Source organism: Nuphar pumila, chromosome 11 (genome assembly GCF_984573655.1).
Source record: "Nuphar pumila chromosome 11, dmNupPumi1.hap1.1, whole genome shotgun sequence".
NCBI lineage: Eukaryota > Viridiplantae > Streptophyta > Magnoliopsida > Nymphaeales > Nymphaeaceae > Nuphar > Nuphar pumila.
Genome location: NC_143259.1, coordinates 63,085,127 through 63,103,853, shown reverse-complemented (window position 1 = coordinate 63,103,853; position 18,727 = coordinate 63,085,127). Strand labels below are relative to the sequence as shown.

At 45.7% G+C, this 18,727-nt stretch overlaps 1 protein-coding gene across 2 annotated transcripts in view; it reads right to left on the bottom strand.

The window, feature by feature from the left end:
• Positions 1 to 18,727, bottom strand: part of LOC149822399 (anaphase-promoting complex subunit) — a 173,641-nt gene that overhangs the window by 111,331 nt on the left and 43,583 nt on the right. The window lies entirely within an intron of this gene.

The following is an 18,727-nucleotide window of genomic DNA, read 5'->3' as shown; positions in this document are numbered from 1 at the left end:
AGTTTCTAGGCTTTCTGGTTCAACCATGATTGTAGCGCCTTCCTTCGTGAAGGTATTGTTGGATCTTTTACGAGGGATCCATATTCCTCCTCTAGTAGTTGTACCCTTAGTCACGTACGATATGTTTGGACTACGAGAGCAGATCGAGAGGTCTATAGTAACCTCTAAGCGTGTATTGACATATTAAGCTAATCCTATTATATTGATTTTCGCCTAATAGGCAGATTGCTCGCGATTGTCTATAGGATCCGAGCACGATCAGTTGGAACTGAATGAGTTCACTGCGGGCTTCTATAAAGTAGAAGCATGGGGATTTCCTGCGAGAGATCCATACCCCTCTCATCGTGGTTGTACTTTTGAACAGGTACGTTGCGTACTACGATGAGTAAGATGAGAGGTCTATGTCTGCCTCGAACATGCAATGGCATGTGTTTGAGATCACAAGAGTGATGTTTCTACCCTCACTGAGGATTGACCCCCCTTTTTATCGTGATTGTATATGTGAATAGTTACGATGCGTACTGCGGTGAGTAAGATGTGAATTGTGTGCTTGCCTCAAACGCGCAATGGTGCGTATAACTCACCTAAATAATAATCATGCACCTTCACAGGCAAGATGCTCGATTGGGTTGAAAGACCAGAGCATGAGAATGGGACGGCGGTTAAGAAACCCTCCGTCGTGCTCATTCGGGACGGTTTATCAAGAGAGAGGATGGATGGTACAAAACTCCGATGGACAGTCATATATGGCAATCTCGGGCAAAGATCCGACCTTCCCCAGTCATCGGAGGTTAGGGGAAATCCTTCGGGCCACTTCTGCAGAAGTACGGATGCGCATCCATTGGGCCTTTGTTTGCCTTTGGGGATTTACTCTCTTGGTCACAGACCGTCCCCTTAGGAAGCGGACTCAGTCAGTCATTCGGGGTATAATAAAATACATAGCATAATGGAGCCCCGAATCGATCTCGGTTGTTTATACGTTTTGCCTTGTGCGTACCCACAACGGCCTGCTCAGTAATGAGACAAGATATAACTTATGCACATGATCTTGAGATATGCATATTGTGACGTGCATTGATTGCTTGTTTGTTAGCTCGGTAGTTAGGTATGCTACTCGTTAAGCTAGGTACGCCTGTCGAGGTGTTACCCTTGTTGGTTAAACTGCTTACGCAGTTCTGTGCTTGGTGATAACTAGCTTCTCATACTAGTTGATTGCTTATCTTGTGTAGCTTACAAATTGCTTGTGATGCAATAGCTTGTGCCTCACGATTAATGTAGCTGCTGACCGATAGGCTGAACCATATAATGGTACTTGTATTTATTTCGAATGTTGTTATGAATACCCGTCTTTTGCAATTGCTTTTGCTTGGTGGTGGATAGAGTTAGTTACTCTTCACCCATTATATTTGTGAGATTGCTATAGTTGTCTGTTCAGCACTCTGATCCTTCCTGCTCTTTTACGTAGCTATCTGTTTTACTAGAGTTTTGCTTACTCCACAGCACATTTGGTTAGATTTGCTAGTCTTGCTTGTTTCTGCTTGAGCTAGCGTTTATCTTACTTATTGCAGCTTCTACTCTTTCTTGTCCTTTGCACCCCTACTAGTCTGTTGTGTGACTGACCCATTTTCATGGGCAGGTGGTGAACAGGTTGAGACAGTTTGCGATGGCATGATGACGCGATGCATTCAAGGCAATGCCCTTTCCTGACATTGCGCTCCTGGGGATACTTTTGATAGATGCGGTATAAGGTTTCTTTGAAAGCATCTCTTTTGATTATAACTCTGCATTTCTCAAACTGTATTACCAAAAATGTGGTTCTTCTTTTCATTTCAATAAAATATATATTTAAACTGCAAATCGGTTTGTAAGGGGGAATCTGCTTTTTGATTGTAATGTGCCCAAGGTCTAGGGACTTGTTGTTTTGAACCTGATCTTCCGCTGAACTCCTGTTTTAAACTCTGAAAAATGATTGATTTCAAAGCTTTCAACCTTTTCATAAAAGGTTTCAAGTCCACGATTTTGGGGCGTTACACAAATAGTTCCTTTTATCAGGAGCCAAGAACGCTTTGGTCATCTAGATGGATCAATTTCAGTCCCACCAGAATTCATTGCAAAGGAGGAAACCAACGCTCAGGAGGTTGTACCTACTCACCGTGTTCGCAACCCGGATTATGTCTCTTGGATGAGAAAAGATCACGCATTAATTGCCTACATCACCTCTACCTTGTCTCAAGAAGTACTAGTTGTTATCACCGACGACTACACAGCGATGGAATTGTGGAACAAGTTGACACAGACATACTCTCAGATATCTGAGGCAAGAGTTTTATTCCTCAAGCGAGAATTCCAGCTTCTTAAAAAAGGTGGTCTATCTATCATGGATTACTTGAATAAGATGAAGACCATTACAGATCAATTAGCCATTATTGGATGTGAAGTGTCGGACAAGGATAAAGTGCAACAGACATTGAATGGTTTAGGCCCAGATTATCATGTAATGGTGACATCATTATTGTGCTTGCCCGTGCTTCCCACATTTGAAGACCTCCGAGCAAAACTTCTACAATATGAAATGTCATTGAAAGGCATCGCTGAAGATTCTAGTGCTCAATCTGACTCCCAAGATGTCTTAGCCACTGGGTTCTCCTTTGGTCGTGGACGTGGAGGAAATGGCTTCAGAGGAGGAAGAGGTCATGGCAGATTTGCAGGTCCTGGTTTGCTTCCCACACCCAATATGTCGTTCAACTCTAATGCGAAGAACCAAACTCAAAGAGTTGTCCCGACATGTTACCTGTGCAATAAAAAGGGACATATCAAGGCAAATTGCTGGTTTAATCCTCAAAATAAAGGCAAATTGCAAAACACTGAGAGCAAGAAGGAAGATAATGTTACCAAGTTTGATGGGGAGGTGAAACAACTTTTGTTGGCCGCACTGTCTGGGTTACACTTGAAACAGAATGATCAAGGATCATGGTATGTTGATTCAGGAGCAGAGACCCATGTTACAGGCGATGCTGGTAAGCTCTCGAACTCGGTTTCTTACTTTGGTAAAAATAGTATTGTTACTGGAGATGGATCTCACCATCACATTTCTCACATTGGTAATGCAATCATTCCTTTGTCAAAATCATCTCTCAATTTGTCAAATGTTGTTCATGCTCCTAACATAAAAAAGAACATCATCTCTGTGTCTAAACTTGTTGATGATACACATTCTTATGTTGAATTCACTCCCTCTTCTGTGTATGTCAAGGATCTTCAAACGAGGGAGACATTCGCTGAAGGGGAGCGAAAAGGAAATATGTACATCTTCAAGGAAGATCCACTTGCGCGTACAAGTCCCGTCTTGAAGCCCTTATTGAAGTCTAAGTCTTTTCAGTCTGAGTTATCTAAGTCAGGTCCTGAGTCTGTTTTTAGTCTTTCCAAATGTAATAAGCCAAGTATTTGGCATGGTCGTCTTGGTCATTGCAGTTATTCTTTTCTTGAGAAACTTGTATCAAGCAAATTAATTCCTAAATCAAGCTTAGCCCTTGAGGTCAGTAATAAAAAGTGTCCCAGTTGTCAAATGCGTAAGAGTCATGTACTTCCTTTTGATTCTATAAATAAAAGAGCTTCAAGATCCTTTAAAATTGTTTATTCAGATGTTTGGGGTCCTGCGCCCGTATGCTCTTCTTCTGGCAGCAGATATTATCTCATCTTTATTGGCAGCTACTCTCGTTATACTTGGATATTCTTTATGAAGCATAAGTCTGAAACATTTTCCATATTTCGCAACTTTCATGCCTTTGTTCGAAACCATTTCTCTACCAATATTTTGCATTTTCATTGTGATGGAGGTGGTGAGTATACATCGAAGGATTTTACTGATTTTCTCCAAAGTAATGGAATAAAGCGTAGAGTGTCTTGTCCACATACGCCACAACAAAATGGGGTCGCTGAGAGAAAGCACAGGCATATTGTTGAAACGGCCATGAGCATGATGCACGACAGTAATCTTCCCATTAGTTTGTGGACAGAAGCATTCCATTCAGCTGTTTATATTATAAATTGTCTGCCTATGATAGTTTTGCAAAATAGTTCACCATTTTGTTCTCTTTTCAGCATTCAACCCGATTATAATGCTCTGCGGGTGTTTGGATGCATTTGTTATGTTCATATTAATGATTCTCTCAGGAACAAATTCCAACCAAAGGCATCCAAATGTAGATTTGTGGGATATGCTGATGATTATAAAGGCTATCGGTGCTATGACCCCATGACTAAGCGTATTAAGATTTCCAGGAATGTTGTGTTTGACGAGAACAATCTTGAAGATGTATCATTTAATACTAGTCAAAGGATTCCCAGAGAAGAAGTTTATCATCCGTGGATGAATGCAGAATTATTTGCAGATACTTATGGTGATTGCTCACCTCAGTGTACTCAAGAAACAAACTCGGCTGACCAAAATAATATTGACTCAGGCCAAGCATGCTTACCTCAATCTGGGGATCAAGTCGGTGGAGCTTCATACACTGAAGAAGGGGCAAACCCACAATCGCATCCTATTGAAAAATTTAAAGGGTATGTGTATGTGCGAAGAGAAAAAGGTACTCCCCCTGCTCCTCACACTGGATCAGACACTTATATGCCTGTTGGAAACCTGAGGAGTTCGAATAGAATCAGACACCCTATTGACAGATGGGTCGGCTACAATAATTTTTCTATGGATCTTCAACTTTTTGTCTCAGGTTGATAAGCATGATGAACCTATAGGGTTTCATCATGTAACGACCCAAAATTTCGAACCTTATAAATTCCTTGAAATAGTTGGAAAATTCTTTTTCTTTACAGAGTTTATTTCTAAATCAGCGAAAACGATTTCTTTTAAAAGAAAAAGAACGGGTTTGACAACCTTGGGCACGTTAGCGAGAAAACAAAGATTTACCATAGACGATCAGCAATAATACTTAGGAAACCATTCCTTCTATTTGAAGAGAGTATCAAGTTTGTACAAAATTTGGGTTTCCTCAAGGGAAAACCGTATCAAAAACCAAAAATGTCCAGGAGAAACACTACGAGCAGAAACAGTGGATCCTTAAATCATCTCGCAGTCGCGCCATCGCCTGATGCACCTAATCGTCACCTGTACCCATGAGATGGGTTAGTTTTGTGAAAAACTAGCAGGAGAGTACAAAGACAGAAAGAACTAAATTAGGCATAGATAATTTATGCAGTAGGAAGTAACGAGCGAACTAAGCAGATAGACTGGAGGAATAAGCTAAGTACAACAAACTGAAAATGGTGTGCATGCTCAATTTAGTTATTACTTGATAACCGACCATGCGGGTACATACATGGCACGTGAGTCGAAACAGTCGAGTCCAAGCCGAGTGTTCATTATGTTAAGTATTTTAATATACCTCGGTTGTCTGACTGAATCCTATTCCTATGGAGACGATCGATGGTCGAGAGAGTAAGTCCCCAAGGCCTGATAGGGATGCATCCAACTTCTGCAGAAGTGTTAGGCTAACTTATGTAGCCCCTATCCCTCCCCCTAACCTCCGATGACTGGGGAAAAACGGGTCTTTTGCCCTTTTTTGAAAGCCATAAATGGACTGTCCATCGGAGTTGGTACCCTTCGTCCTCTCTCTTGACGAAGCAAGGTTGAATTGAGCGCGACGGGGTTTCTTAGCCGTTGCCTCATTCTTCATGCTCTGGTCCATTAGACCGAAACGAGCATCTTGCCTATGAAGGCGATCCCACTCTTATATGTGTTTTCAACAACCTGCACTAAGCATTAATCGAGGTCATAAGACTCTCACATCCAATCGTCGTAGTACTAACATGTCTTGCATGTTTTAGGAGTACGCTTACGAGAAAAGGGATACAAGTCCTTAATAGGAGCCTCGGGAGTGTGTTTCGCAAAGATATAATGTTTTTTTTTAACTATTTTAACATATCAAATCTTTTGAAACAACACACAATCTTGCCAACATAAGGCATGTGATTTTCTCGAATCTGACATCCGATGACGCAGTGTCTGGGTGCTATGTAAGTCACGACACTGGTTTTGGTAATGGGTTTCACAAAGGAACCTATCACCCAACAACTTGGTCTTGCTCCAGATCAAGGGTTTTCCCAAAACATATCGGGTGGAAAGAGGAATAGGTATTCCTCTCGAATACACTGAGTCTATGGCAAGGAAAAGAAACAAAAGATAATAATGCGAAAAGGAAGTTCCTGGGCGCGAAGCGCGACGGCAAACAGGAACTGCGAAAGCAAGGGACAAGGATCGCGAAACCGCGTCCTTGAATTAAAAGACAGTAAGTAGTAACTATGAAAGCAAAAGCCTGGGCGCGAAGCGCGACGGCAACAGAAACAGAAAGTGCGTAAGCAAAGGACAAGGACCGCGAAACCGCGTCCTTGAATTAAAAGACAATAAGCAGTAAATACGAAAGTAAAAGCCTGGGCGCAAAGCGCGACGGCAAACTGAAATGCGAAAGCAAAGGACAAGGATCGCGAAACCGCGTCCTTGATTTAAAAGTGTACTTATATACATATAAGTATATAAATATATCATTAAGTCCTTTCGATTATCAATTATTTAAGCTTGATTTAATTATTTAAGTCCTTGTGCAACTTCTCCTACCTTGTAGTATTGCGAGAATGAAACTGTCTACGAACGTAAGTGATCGTCGGTTTAGTTCGCGGGGCGCGAACGGGCTCCGTTGCGTAACACTGCAAAAGTATGTAGTTTAGCATGCATAAAATAAATATAGATAGGGAGAAAACTCAGTTTCTCCGCAATCCAAAGCAGGGGTCATTGGCCCCTACCGTTGCGAAAGAGAACGGGGTAGGGTCCAATGACCCATGTCGTTTAAAGGAGATGGGTACAGGGGCCATCGGCCCCTGCCGGATTTCTAAAGGAGGGCAAGGGCCTTCGAGGCCCTTGCTGGGTGTTAAAAGAAGGTGGGGCAGGAGCCAGCCTTTCTTTAAAAGAAAGGGGCCGATGGCCCCTACCAATGAAATGAATAGGATGGGGGAGAGTGCAGGGGCCAAAGGCCCCTGCCGAGCCCTTGCTCGCCAGAAAAAGAGACAAGGGGCAGGGGCCAAAATGGCCCCTGTTGGGTTTTTTTTTCCAAAAGAAGGGAGGCAGGAGCCAAAGTGGCTCCTGCTTCTCTTTTAAGGAGAAGAGTAGGGGCCATCGGCCCCTACCAAAAGAGAAAAGCAGGGGCCTATCGGCCCCTGCCAGAAGAGAAGGGAGAGAGCGCAGGGGCCAAAGGCCCCCTGCGGCTATCTAAGAGGCGGCAGGGGCCAATGGCCCCTGTCGTTCGTGGAGAAAAAAGGGGGGGCAGGGGCCATTGGCCCCTGCGGGACTGAAAAAAAAGGGGGCAGGGGCCAATGGCCCCTGCCGGAAGGTGAACAGAAGGAGGGGGGGGGTAGTCGCAGGGGCCTTTGGCCCCTGCCTGCCGTAACAGGAGAGGAGACAGTGAGGGAGGGGGCTCACCTGCGGCTGCTGGAGAGAAGGGAGGACGCCGGGGAGGTGGTTGTCGAGGAGGGTGGCGCCGTGAAGTGGGGGGGGGGGGGGGGGGGGGGGGGGGGTTGGCCTGCGTCGGCAAAGGGAGAGGGAGATGGAGTCGGGGGAAGAGAGAGCAGAGGGGAGAGAGATGAGAGAGAGAGTCGGGGGAGGCTCGTAGGCCCTCCCCTCTCCCCTCTCGTCTTTTAATAGGGAGGGGGCGCACACAGGGCCTGCCCCCTGTGTCGCCGGAGAGGCCCCCTGCCGTGGGCTGCCAGTCCCCTCGAAAAAGGGTTTTCGAGGGGCTGGCACGGATTGGATCCGGGTCGGGTCTGGACCCGACCCGCGTCCGATATTTTTTTTAAAATTTTTTTTTTTTTTTAAACTGGTTTTTACATCCAACCCTCCTTAAAATAATTTCGTCCTCGAAATTAAATTGAACTTAACGATCAAGGTACAAGTCAGGGTATTTCTCCCTGATAGCAGAGTCAGGCTCCTAAGTACATTCCACTATTCCATGGTGTTTCCAACGGACCTTTACAAGAGATATTGTCTTAGATCGAAGCACTTGATCTCGACGATCAATGATCTCGACTGGTCTTTCCTCAAAAGACAAATCCTTCTGAATGTCTACATCATCATAATGGATGATGTGTGATGGGTCGTGAACGTATTTCCGAAGCATGGATACGTGAAAAACGTTATGGATCTGAGCGTACTGAGGAGGTAAAGCCACACGATAAGCTGCTTCACCAATCCGTTCCAGGATCTCGAACGGTCCGACAAATCTAGGGCTTAGCTTTCCCTTTTTCCCAAAACGAAAAACGCTCTTTGTGGGAGATACCTTAACAAAAACCATATCTCCTATCGAGAAGGTGAGCTCTCGACGACGACGATCTGCGTAACTTTTCTGCCGACTCTGTGCAGTACGGAGTCGCTCTCGAATCATCTGCACCTGCTGAGTGTAGTGTTGTAGCACTATAGGAGATTCCATCCTTCGCTCGCCAACCTCGTCCCAGTAGAGGGGCGAACGACAGGGCTTTCCATACAAGGCCTCGTAAGGGGCCATCCCGATGCTAGCGTGGTAACTGTTGTTGTACGCGAATTCGGCCAGACTGGTATGAGAATCCCATTCTCCCTTCCAGTCCATCATGCACGCACGCAGCATGTCCTCCAAAGTCTGAATTGTGCGTTCAGACTGTCCGTCAGTCTGAGGGTGAAATGCGGTACTAAACTTTAAATTCGTACCCAACGCGATTTGAAGTTGTCCCCAAAACCTCGAGGTAAACCTCGGATCACGATCGGAGATGATAGATACCGGAACACCGTGCAACCTCACAATCTCACGAATGTAGAGATCCGCCAAACTGTCTAAGGACTGACTAATACGGATAGGAAGGAAATGAGCCGATTTGGTGAGTCGATCAACGATCACCCAAATCGCATCGTTCTTTCTTCGTGTCCTTGGCAAACCGACGATAAAGTCCATAGTGATGTCTTCCCACTTCCATTGTGGGATGTCCATTTGCTGCATCACTCCGTCAGGTCGTTGATGCTCGATCTTAATCTGCTGGCAAGTCAAACACTTAGAGATGTATTCGGCCACGTCTCGCTTCATTCCGCTCCAGCAATATCTGCGCTGCAAGTCTTTGAACATTTTCGTGCCTCCCGGGTGAATCGTATATTTGGATTTATGGGCCTCTACGAGAATTTCGTCTCTCAAAACGGGATCATTTGGGACCCAAAGACGATTTTTGAGCCAAATGCTTCCATCGTCCTTAAGTCGGAAAGGAGTATCGGTCTGTTGTGTACGAGCCTTCAACTTCTCGTACTGCGCATCAGTCTTTTGCCCAGCAAGGATCTTGGCTAACAGCTCAGGTTGAGATATCAGATTAGAAAGACTGATAGAATTTGATGAGACTGCAAACGGTTTCCAGGAAACCAAATCCTCAATCAACTTCCAACCAACGTATAAAAGGTTGACGGAAATGCTAGAAGCCTTACGGCTGAGAGCATCAGCTACCACGTTCGCCTTTCCTGAATGGTAGGAAAGGGTGAAATCGTAATCCTTGAGAAATTCTAGCCACCGTCGTTGCCTCATATTAAGCTCCTTCTGTGAAAACAAGTACTTGAGGCTCTTATGATCCGTAAAAGCCTCGAATTGTTCCCCGTACAAGTAGTGTCGCCAAATCTTTAATGCGAAAACCACAGCCGCTAATTCCAAGTCATGAGTCGGATAATTCTTCTCATGAATATTAAGTTGACGCGATGCGTAGGCGATTACCTTACCATTCTGCATTAGGACGCAGCCCAAGCCTGTCCCGGAAGCGTCAGTATAAATTACGAAGCCGCCTTGTCCCGAAGGCAAGGCTAAGATAGGAGCGGTAGTAAGTCGTTCCTTCAGCAACTGAAAACTGTTTTCGCACGAATCGTCCCACACGAACTTAGCCTCCTTCTTTAGCAGCTTTGTCATAGGCAGAGAGATTTTGGAAAAGTCTTGGATAAATCTTCGATAATATCCAGCTAATCCAAGGAAACTTCTGATGTCACGAACATTCCTCGGTTGCTGCCAGCTTAGTACGGCCTCCACCTTTGCAGGATCTACGGATACGCCTTTCTCGGATATAACAAGTCCCAAAAACATAACCTCCTTGAGCCAAAACTCGCTTTTAGAGAATTTAGCAAACAAACGCTCCTTCCGCAAGGTTTCCAAAATGATGATCAGGTGTTCGCGATGTTGATCCCAGGTCTCTGAGTACACCAGGATGTCATCAATGAACACGATGACGAAGGTGTCTAAAAAGGGTTTAAACACACGGTTCATGAGGTCCATGAAGGCTGCAGGAGCGTTGTTGAGTCCGAAAGGCATGACAGTAAACTCGAAATGCCCATACCTGGTTCGAAAAGCCGTCTTGGAGATGTCATCTCCCTTAATTCTGAGTTGATGGTATCCTGACCTAAGGTCGATCTTTGAGAAAATCTTGGAATTCCGCAGTTGATCGAACAGATCTTCGATACGCGGTAACGGATATTTATTCTTTATCGTGGCCTGGTTGAGCATTCGATAGTCGATGCACAACCGCAATGATCCATCTTTCTTTTTAACGAATAAAACAGGAGCTCCCCAAGGCGAGACACTGGGGCGAATGAATCCTAGATCCATCAATTCCTGTAGCTGCTTCTTGAGTTCATCGAGCTCGGCTGGCGCCATACGGTATGGAGCTTTAGAAATTGACGCAGTACCTGGTAGCAACTCGATGTTGAATTCAACCTCTCGTGGTGGGGGAAGTCCTGGCAGCTCCTCTGAAAAGATGTCTGGAAAATCCTGAACCACCTCCAGATCTCTAATCGAAACTAGTGTCGGTTCGGACTGGACGACACTGACTAAAAAGGCAGTGCATCCCCTTCTCAGGTAATGTTGTGCCTTTAGCGAAGAAATCATCTTGCTTGCACGGACCGCCTTCACGAACTTGAATTCCACCTTAGGCATCCCTGGTGGAGATAACACAATTTTGCTTTCATGGCAAAAGATCTTGGCATGGTACTTGTGCAGCCAATCCATGCCTAGGATGACGTCAAATTCGGTCATATCTAGAAGGATAGTGCAGGCTGAATGATGTCGATCTGCCAAGACTACGTCCAAAGCTGGCACGTAGGTCGCACAAATAGTGCTCTTCCCAATCGGGTTATAGACGTTGAGAGCATTATCTAACGAACTTACAGGTACGTACAAGAGTTCAGCAAATTTTACAGAAACAAAAGAATGGGTGGCACCGCAATCAAAGAGTACGAAAGCTGCTTGGTTAGCAATCAAGATGGTACCTTGCACAAGCTCACCTTTGGTCAGCTGTTCGACCGTGGCAGTGTAAACGCGTCCTGGTGCTTTCTTCTGGCCGCTGGACTGTGGTTGTTGCGCCTGGTAAGAAAGTTGTTGTTGTTGTTGTTGCGGCGGTGGTCGGGGGAGCAAAGGTGCTCCATTATTCCTTCTGAGGTCGTCAGCCGCCTTCTTGCGGCACTCGCGTGCAAAGTGGCCCATCTTGCCACAGTACAGGCATCCGCCTGTAAGAAGAGGGCATGCTTGCCCGGGGTGAGGTCGTCCGCATTTGGGGCAGACATCGCCCGCCTGCTGCCGGGCGGGAGGGTTGCCCTGAGGACGCTGACGTTTGGAAGGAGGATATGGCTTTCTTCCACCTTCCTTGTTTATGAAAAAGGGCGGTCGCTTGGTTTGACCGCCAGAGGGATATTTCTTTTGATCGTTACCCGCAACGGGTGGCTTCTTGCTTTGGGTGCTCTTAGAGCGTTCCCAATCCTCGGTCAGGAGAGTAGCTGCAGCAACAGCTGCGGAGAGAGTTGATGGCATGCTGTTTAGGACCCTTGGTCGGAGTCCTTCCTTTAATCCGCGGATGAATTTACCCGCCCGCTCCCGATCATCTGCAAATAAGTTGGGGCAATGACGCTCCAACTCCTGGAACCTGGAGATGTAGTCCACCAGACTTGACGAGCCTTGGCAAAGTTCCAAGAACTCAACCTTTTTCCTCTCCCTAGCATGAGGAGGAAAATAGTTCTCCAAGAAAGCCTTCTTGAAAGCCTCCCAAGGAATAAACGAGTATGTCGGGAACTGTATGTTCCGAGTCGTGTCTCACCAATGGCGGGCGGCACCCAAAAGTCTGAAAGTACCATAAAGGGTCTTCTTGTCTTCTGGGACTGTCAAAACTTGGAAAACTCGTTCTATTTCAAAAATCCAGTTTTCAGCTGCATCGGGGTCGGGCTTGCCTGCGAAGGTTGGAGGATCGAGCTTTAAGAACTTTTCATATGATACTGTCGCAGAGTGGCTTGGTTCTGGGGTAGGTACTTGGTTGTGCGCTTGATTTCGCATGGCGCTAGCCAATGCGCTCAAAGAATCCATGATGAATCCCCGTTGATCTGACCATTCGTCAGATGAACCTTCGTTCGACCCTCGAACCATCCTTAAAATACCCAGATGATACATAAGTCAATACTTGAAAGAGAAGAGTAATATCAAAAAGTTTATCATATTTCCGAGTAATAGAGATTACAAAAGCCCAGCAGTGCTGGTATAGGAGGGCACTTACAAAAAGTTAAAACAAAAACTGTCCACGGTACAAAAACCAACGAGTTTATATCCTTTAGGGATGATGAGAGTACTTCCTCAAGTACTCTCTTGCGATACTCGTGCGCCTTAACCCGCGTAGAGGGGGAAAAGGATGCAAATCCTCATTCGGGACTCCTTGCCCGTGAAGAGGAGTAGTAGGGGAGTAATGTGGTGAGGCATCCGGTGCATAGGGTGGCGAAGCCGGAGTGTACACCGGAGAATCCGGTATGTACAGCGGTGGAGCTGGTGTGTATACCGGGGAATCCGATATGTATAGCGGTGAAGCCGGAGTGTTTACCGGAGTATCCGATATATACTGTGGCGAGTCTGGGGATGGTGTGTAAATTTGTGAGTTGGGGGAAGGCATATGAGTGGGTGGAGCGATGTCCTGAGCACTCTCTAGGGGTAATATTTGTCCATCACACGATGGTGTGTCATAAGTACCCTGGACAGAGGATGATGTGTCTTCCAGATCTTGTGCTGCAGTCGCCCTTCTATCGTATGCTTCCCTGAGTTGACAACTATCCATCGTATGTCCTTCTTCGCCGCAAAAATTGCATCCCATCTGGGCTTGCCAGGGGGATTCTGCTTCAGAGGATTCCCGAGAAGTGTGTCGATTAACTAAAACATGATTTGGCACACGACTTCCTTCCCGAAAGTGCACTACTGCCCATGTCGCGGCTAGCGGTGCCTGGTAGGTATCCGGAAGCGTAAAGCCCCAAGAATCCGCAAAAGTGGGAGGGGGCGGCCCGCTGGTCCAATGATCTGAACCGATAGAAGAACGCTCAAGTCTTCCTGCCACAGAGCTTCTGCCCCTCACAGAACGACAGCGCGTTCTTCTTGCGCCCCTTCTGCGTCCCAATCTTTCACCATCCGGAGGGTTCATTTTCTTTGGACAAGAAAAATCCCAAATACTCATTTAAGGTATACTCTATTCTAATAGTATAGAAAAAGAGAAATTAAATTACTTACAGCGCGATGCGGATGCTCGATGACCAAGAATCACTGTTTCGATCTGCTCTAATACCAAGTTGTAACGACCCAAAATTTCGAACCTTATAAATTCCTTGAAATAGTTGGAAAATTCCTTTTCTTTACAGAGTTTATTTCTAAATCAGCGAAAACGATTTCTTTTAAAAGAAAAAGGACGGGTTTGACAACCTTGGGCACGTTAGCGAGAAAACAAAGATTTACCATGGACGATCAGCAATAATACTTAGGAAACCATTCCTTCTATTTGAAGAGAGTATCAAGTTTGTACAAAATTTGGGTTTCCTCAAGGGAAAGCCGTATCAAAAATCAAAAATGTCCAGGAGAAACACTACGAGCAGAAACAGTGGATCCTTAAATCATCTCGCAGTCGCGCCATCGCCTGATGCACCTAATCGTCACCTGTACCCATGAGATGGGTTAGTTTTGTGAAAAACTAGCAGGAGAGTACAAAGACAGAAAGAACTAAATTAGGCATAGATAATTTATGCAGCAGGAAGTAACGAGCGAACTAAGCAGATAGACTGGAGGAATAAGCTAAGTACAACAAACTGAAAATGGTGTGCATGCTCAATTTAGTTATTACTTGATAACCGACCATGCGGGTACATACATGGCACGTGAGTCGAAACAGTCGAGTCCAAGCCGAGTGTTCATTATGTTAAGTATTTTAATATACCTCGGTTGTCTGACTGAATCCTATTCCTATGGAGACGACCGATGGTCGAGAGAGTAAGTCCCCAAGGCCTGATAGGGATGCATCCAACTTCTGCAGAAGTGTTAGGCTAACTTATGTAGCCCCTATCCGTCCCCCTAACCTCCGATGATTGGGGAAAAACGGGTCTTTTGCCCTTTTTTGAAAGCCATAAATGGACTGTCCATCGGAGTTGGTACCCTTCGTCCTCTCTCTTGACGAAGCAAGGTTGAATTGAGCGCGACGGGGTTTCTTAGCCGTTGCCTCATTCTTCATGCTCTGGTCCATTAGACCGAAACGAGCATCTTGCCTATGAAGGCGATCCCACTCTTATATGTGTTTTCAACAACCTGCACTAAGCATTAATCGAGGTCATAAGACTCTCACATCCAATCGTCGTAGTACTAACATGTCTCGCATGTTTTAGGAGTACGCTTACGAGAAAAGGGATACAGGTCCTTAATAGGAGCCTCGGGAGTGTGTTTCGCAAAGATATAATGTTTTTTTTTTAAACTATTTTAACATATCAAATCTTTTGAAACGACACACAATCTTGCCAACATAAGGCATGTGATTTTCTCGAATCTGACATCCGATGACGCAGTGTCTGGGTGCTATGTAAGTCACGACACTGGTTTTGGTAATGGGTTTCACAAAGGAACCTATCACCCAACAACTTGGTCTTGCTCCAGATCAAGGGTTTTCCCAAAACATATCGGGTGGAAAGAGGAATAGGTATTCCTCTCGAATACACTGAGTCTATGGCAAGGAAAAGAAACAAAAGATAATAAAGCGAAAAGGAAGTTCCTGGGCGCGAAGCGCGACGGCAAACAGGAACTGCGAAAGCAAGGGACAAGGATCGCGAAACCGCGTCATTGAATTAAAAGACAGTAAGTAGTAACTATGAAAGCAAAAGCCTGGGCGCGAAGCGCGACCGCAACAGAAACAGAAAGTGCGTAAGCAAAGGACAAAGACCGCGAAACCGCGTCCTTAAATTAAAAGACAATAAGCAGTAAATACGAAAGTAAAAGCCTGGGCGCAAAGCGCGACGGCAAACTGAAATGCGAAAGCAAAGGACAAGGATCGCGAAACCGCGTCCTTGATTTAAAAGTGTACTTATATACATATAAGTATATAAATATATCATTAAGTCCTTTCGATTATCAATTATTTCAGCTTGATTTAATTATTTAAGTCCTTGTGCAACTTCTCCTACCTTGGAGTATTGCGAGAATGAAACTGTCTACGAACGTAAGTGATCGTCGGTTTAGTTTGCGGGGCGCGAACGGGCTCCGTTGCGTAACACTGCAAAAGTATGTAGTTTAGCATGCATAAAATAAATATAGATAGGGAGAAAACTCAGTTTCTCCGCAATCCAAAGCAGGGGTCATTGGCCCCTACCGTTGCGAAAGAGAACGGGGTAGGGTCCAATGACCCATGTCGTTTAAAGGAGATGGGTACAGGGGCCATCGGCCCCTGCCGGATTTCTAAAGGAGGGCAAGGGCCTTCGAGGCCCTTGCTGGGTGTTAAAAGAAGGTGGGGCAGGAGCCGGCCTTTCTTTAAAAGAAAGGGGCCGATGGCCCCTACCAATGAAATGAATAGGATGGGGGAGAGTGCAGGGGCCAAAGGCCCCTGTCGAGCCCTTGCTCGCCAGAAAAAGAGACAAGGGCCTCTGGCCCTTGTCGATTAAAAGAGGGCCAGGGGCCAAAATGGCCCCTGCTGGGTTTTTTTTCCCAAAGAAGGGAGGCAGGAGCCAAAGTGGATCCTGCTTCTCTTTTAAGGAGAAGAGTAGGGGCCATCGGCCCCTACCAAAAGAGAAAAGCAGGGGCCTATCGGCCCCTGCCAGAAGAGAAGGGAGAGAGCGCAGGGGCCAAAGGCCCCCTGCGGCTATCTAAGAGGCGGCAGGGGCCAATGGCCCCTGTCGTTCGTGGAGAAAAAAGGGGGGGCAGGGGCCATTGGCCCATGCGGGACTGAAAAAAAAGGGGGCAGGGGCCGATGGCCCCTGCCGGAAGGTGAACAGAAGGAGGGGGGGGTAGTCGCAGGGGCCTTTGGCCCCTGCCTGCCGTAACAGGAGAGGAGACAGTGAGGGAGGGGGCTCACCTGCGGCTGCCGGAGAGAAGGGAGGACGCCGGGGAGGTGGTTGTCGAGGAGGGAGCTCGCCGGAGAGGGTGGCGCCGTGAAGGGGGGGGGGTTGGCCTGCGTCGGCAAAGGGAGAGGGAGATGGAGTCGGGGGAAGAGAGAGCAGAGGGGAGAGAGACGAGAGATGAGAGAGAGAGTCGGGGGGGGTCGGGGGAGGCTCGTAGGCCCTCCCCTCTCCCCTCTCGTCTTTTAATAGGGAGGGGGCGCACACAGGGCCCGCCCCCTGTGTCGCCGGAGAGGCCCCCTGCCGTGGGCTGCCAGTCCCCTCGAAAAAGGGTTTTCGAGGGGCTGGCACGGATTGGATCCGGGTCGGGTCTGGACCCGACCCGGGTCCGATCTTTTTTTTTAATTTTTTTTTTTTTAAACTGGTTTTTACACATCATGTTGTGAAATCAAACAAATGGATTGAGGCCATGAATGAAGAAGTGGAAGCGCTTCATGAATGTCAGACATGGGAAATTGTTGTCAGACCTCCTAACAGAAATGTTGTTGATTCCAAGTGGGTTTATAAAATCAAATACAGACCCGATGGCACTATAGAACGATACAAAGCAAGACTTGTTGCAAAGAGGTTTACACAGGAATATGGTCAGGACTATGATAAGACTTTCAGTCCAATGGTCAAAATGGGGACAATAAGAATTATATTGTCTTTAGCCGTCAAACATGGATGGACATTGAGTCAGTTAGATGTCAAAAATGCATTTCTCCATGGAGACTTGAAATAAGAAGTTTATATGGAACAACCTCCAGGATATGCTGAGGGAGACCCGAGCACATATGTATGCAGATTAAAAAGAGCCATATATGGTTTCAAGCAGGCCTCACGATCGTGGTTTGAGAGTCTCCTTAGAAATACAGAAGCATGGGTTCTGTAAATCTCTCTTAGACCACTCCTTATTCATTTTCAAGGATAAAGGCATAACCACCTTGTTGTTGATATATGTTGATGATATTATAGTTACAGGAAACTCCATGAATCACATTGAAGAAATAGGACTATTAAGTCAAAGGTTTAAGATGAAAGATTTGGGAGATTTGCGTTATTTCCTTGGAGTCGAGGTAGACAGGAAGGATGGTTACCTGACCTTGACACAACATAAATACACACTAGATTTATTGAAGAAATTTGGTATGCAAGACTGCAAGCCTTTGTCTACACCGAGTGTCTTACATCAAAAGCTCAGTTCACAGGATGGAGATTTGTACCCGAATCCTACAAGATATCGAAGTGTAGTTGGCATGCTTCAATATCTTACCTTTACTCGCCCTGACATTGTTTATTCTGTCAATCAAGTGTCGCAGTTCATGCATGAGCCACGAACAGGGCATATTGATGCAGTCAAGAGGGTGTTGTGATACTTAAAAGGTACTATTGAAGATGGGTTGGTGTATCAGAAAAGTTGGAAAAAAGGAAGCATGCATGATGTCATGGTCTACAGTGATGCTGACTGGGCAGGAGATCCTGATGAAAGGAGATCGATTTCCGGATATTGCATCTTTCTCGAGGAAAACCTAGTATCCTGGAGCAGCAGAAAACAAAAAGCAGTGGCTAGATCAAGTACTGAGGCTGAATATCGATCAATGGCTGTTGCAACTGCTGAAGCTACTTGGACGAGACATTTGTTGAATGAATTGGAAGAACAGATTTCCATGTCTATTTTATTGTGTGACAATCAAAGTGCCATTAGCATATCCTTTAATCCTATTTTTCACAGTAAGACAAAGCACATTGAGATAGATCAACATTTCATTCGACAAAAGGTTGAAGACAAAGAGATTGAACCTCATTTCATTTCTACAGAAGACCAAGTGGCGGATTTGTTTACAAAGGGTTTGACGAAAAACAGATTTTGGTTCCTAAAGAACAAGTTGTCCATGGTTCAAGACTATGCACAACTTGAGGGAGAGTATTAAGTGTCAGTATTAAGTGTCGTATGTTGGACCCAGTTTGGGTCTGACCCAGACCCAAACTGGGAAATCCTATTGACGTGTTTACTGGGGCACGCATGTAATTTGTAACTTGTTAAATTGTAACCTAATACCTAATGCTTAAACAGACTAAACCAGGCCACGATATCACATTGAAAAAGAATATCGTCAGCCTGTGTGCAGTAATATCGACTCAGCGTCTCATCTTCTTTCTCCCTTTTTTCTTCTCACCTTTCCCTCTTTTGCAGATCAGCCCAGGAGGAAACTGAAGTTCTAACAGGGCTGACCCCTATATAAGTCTGTAACAGTTTTTCTCAATGAATGAAGTATTCTTGTCATTTGCTCTTGCTTCTTTCCTGGT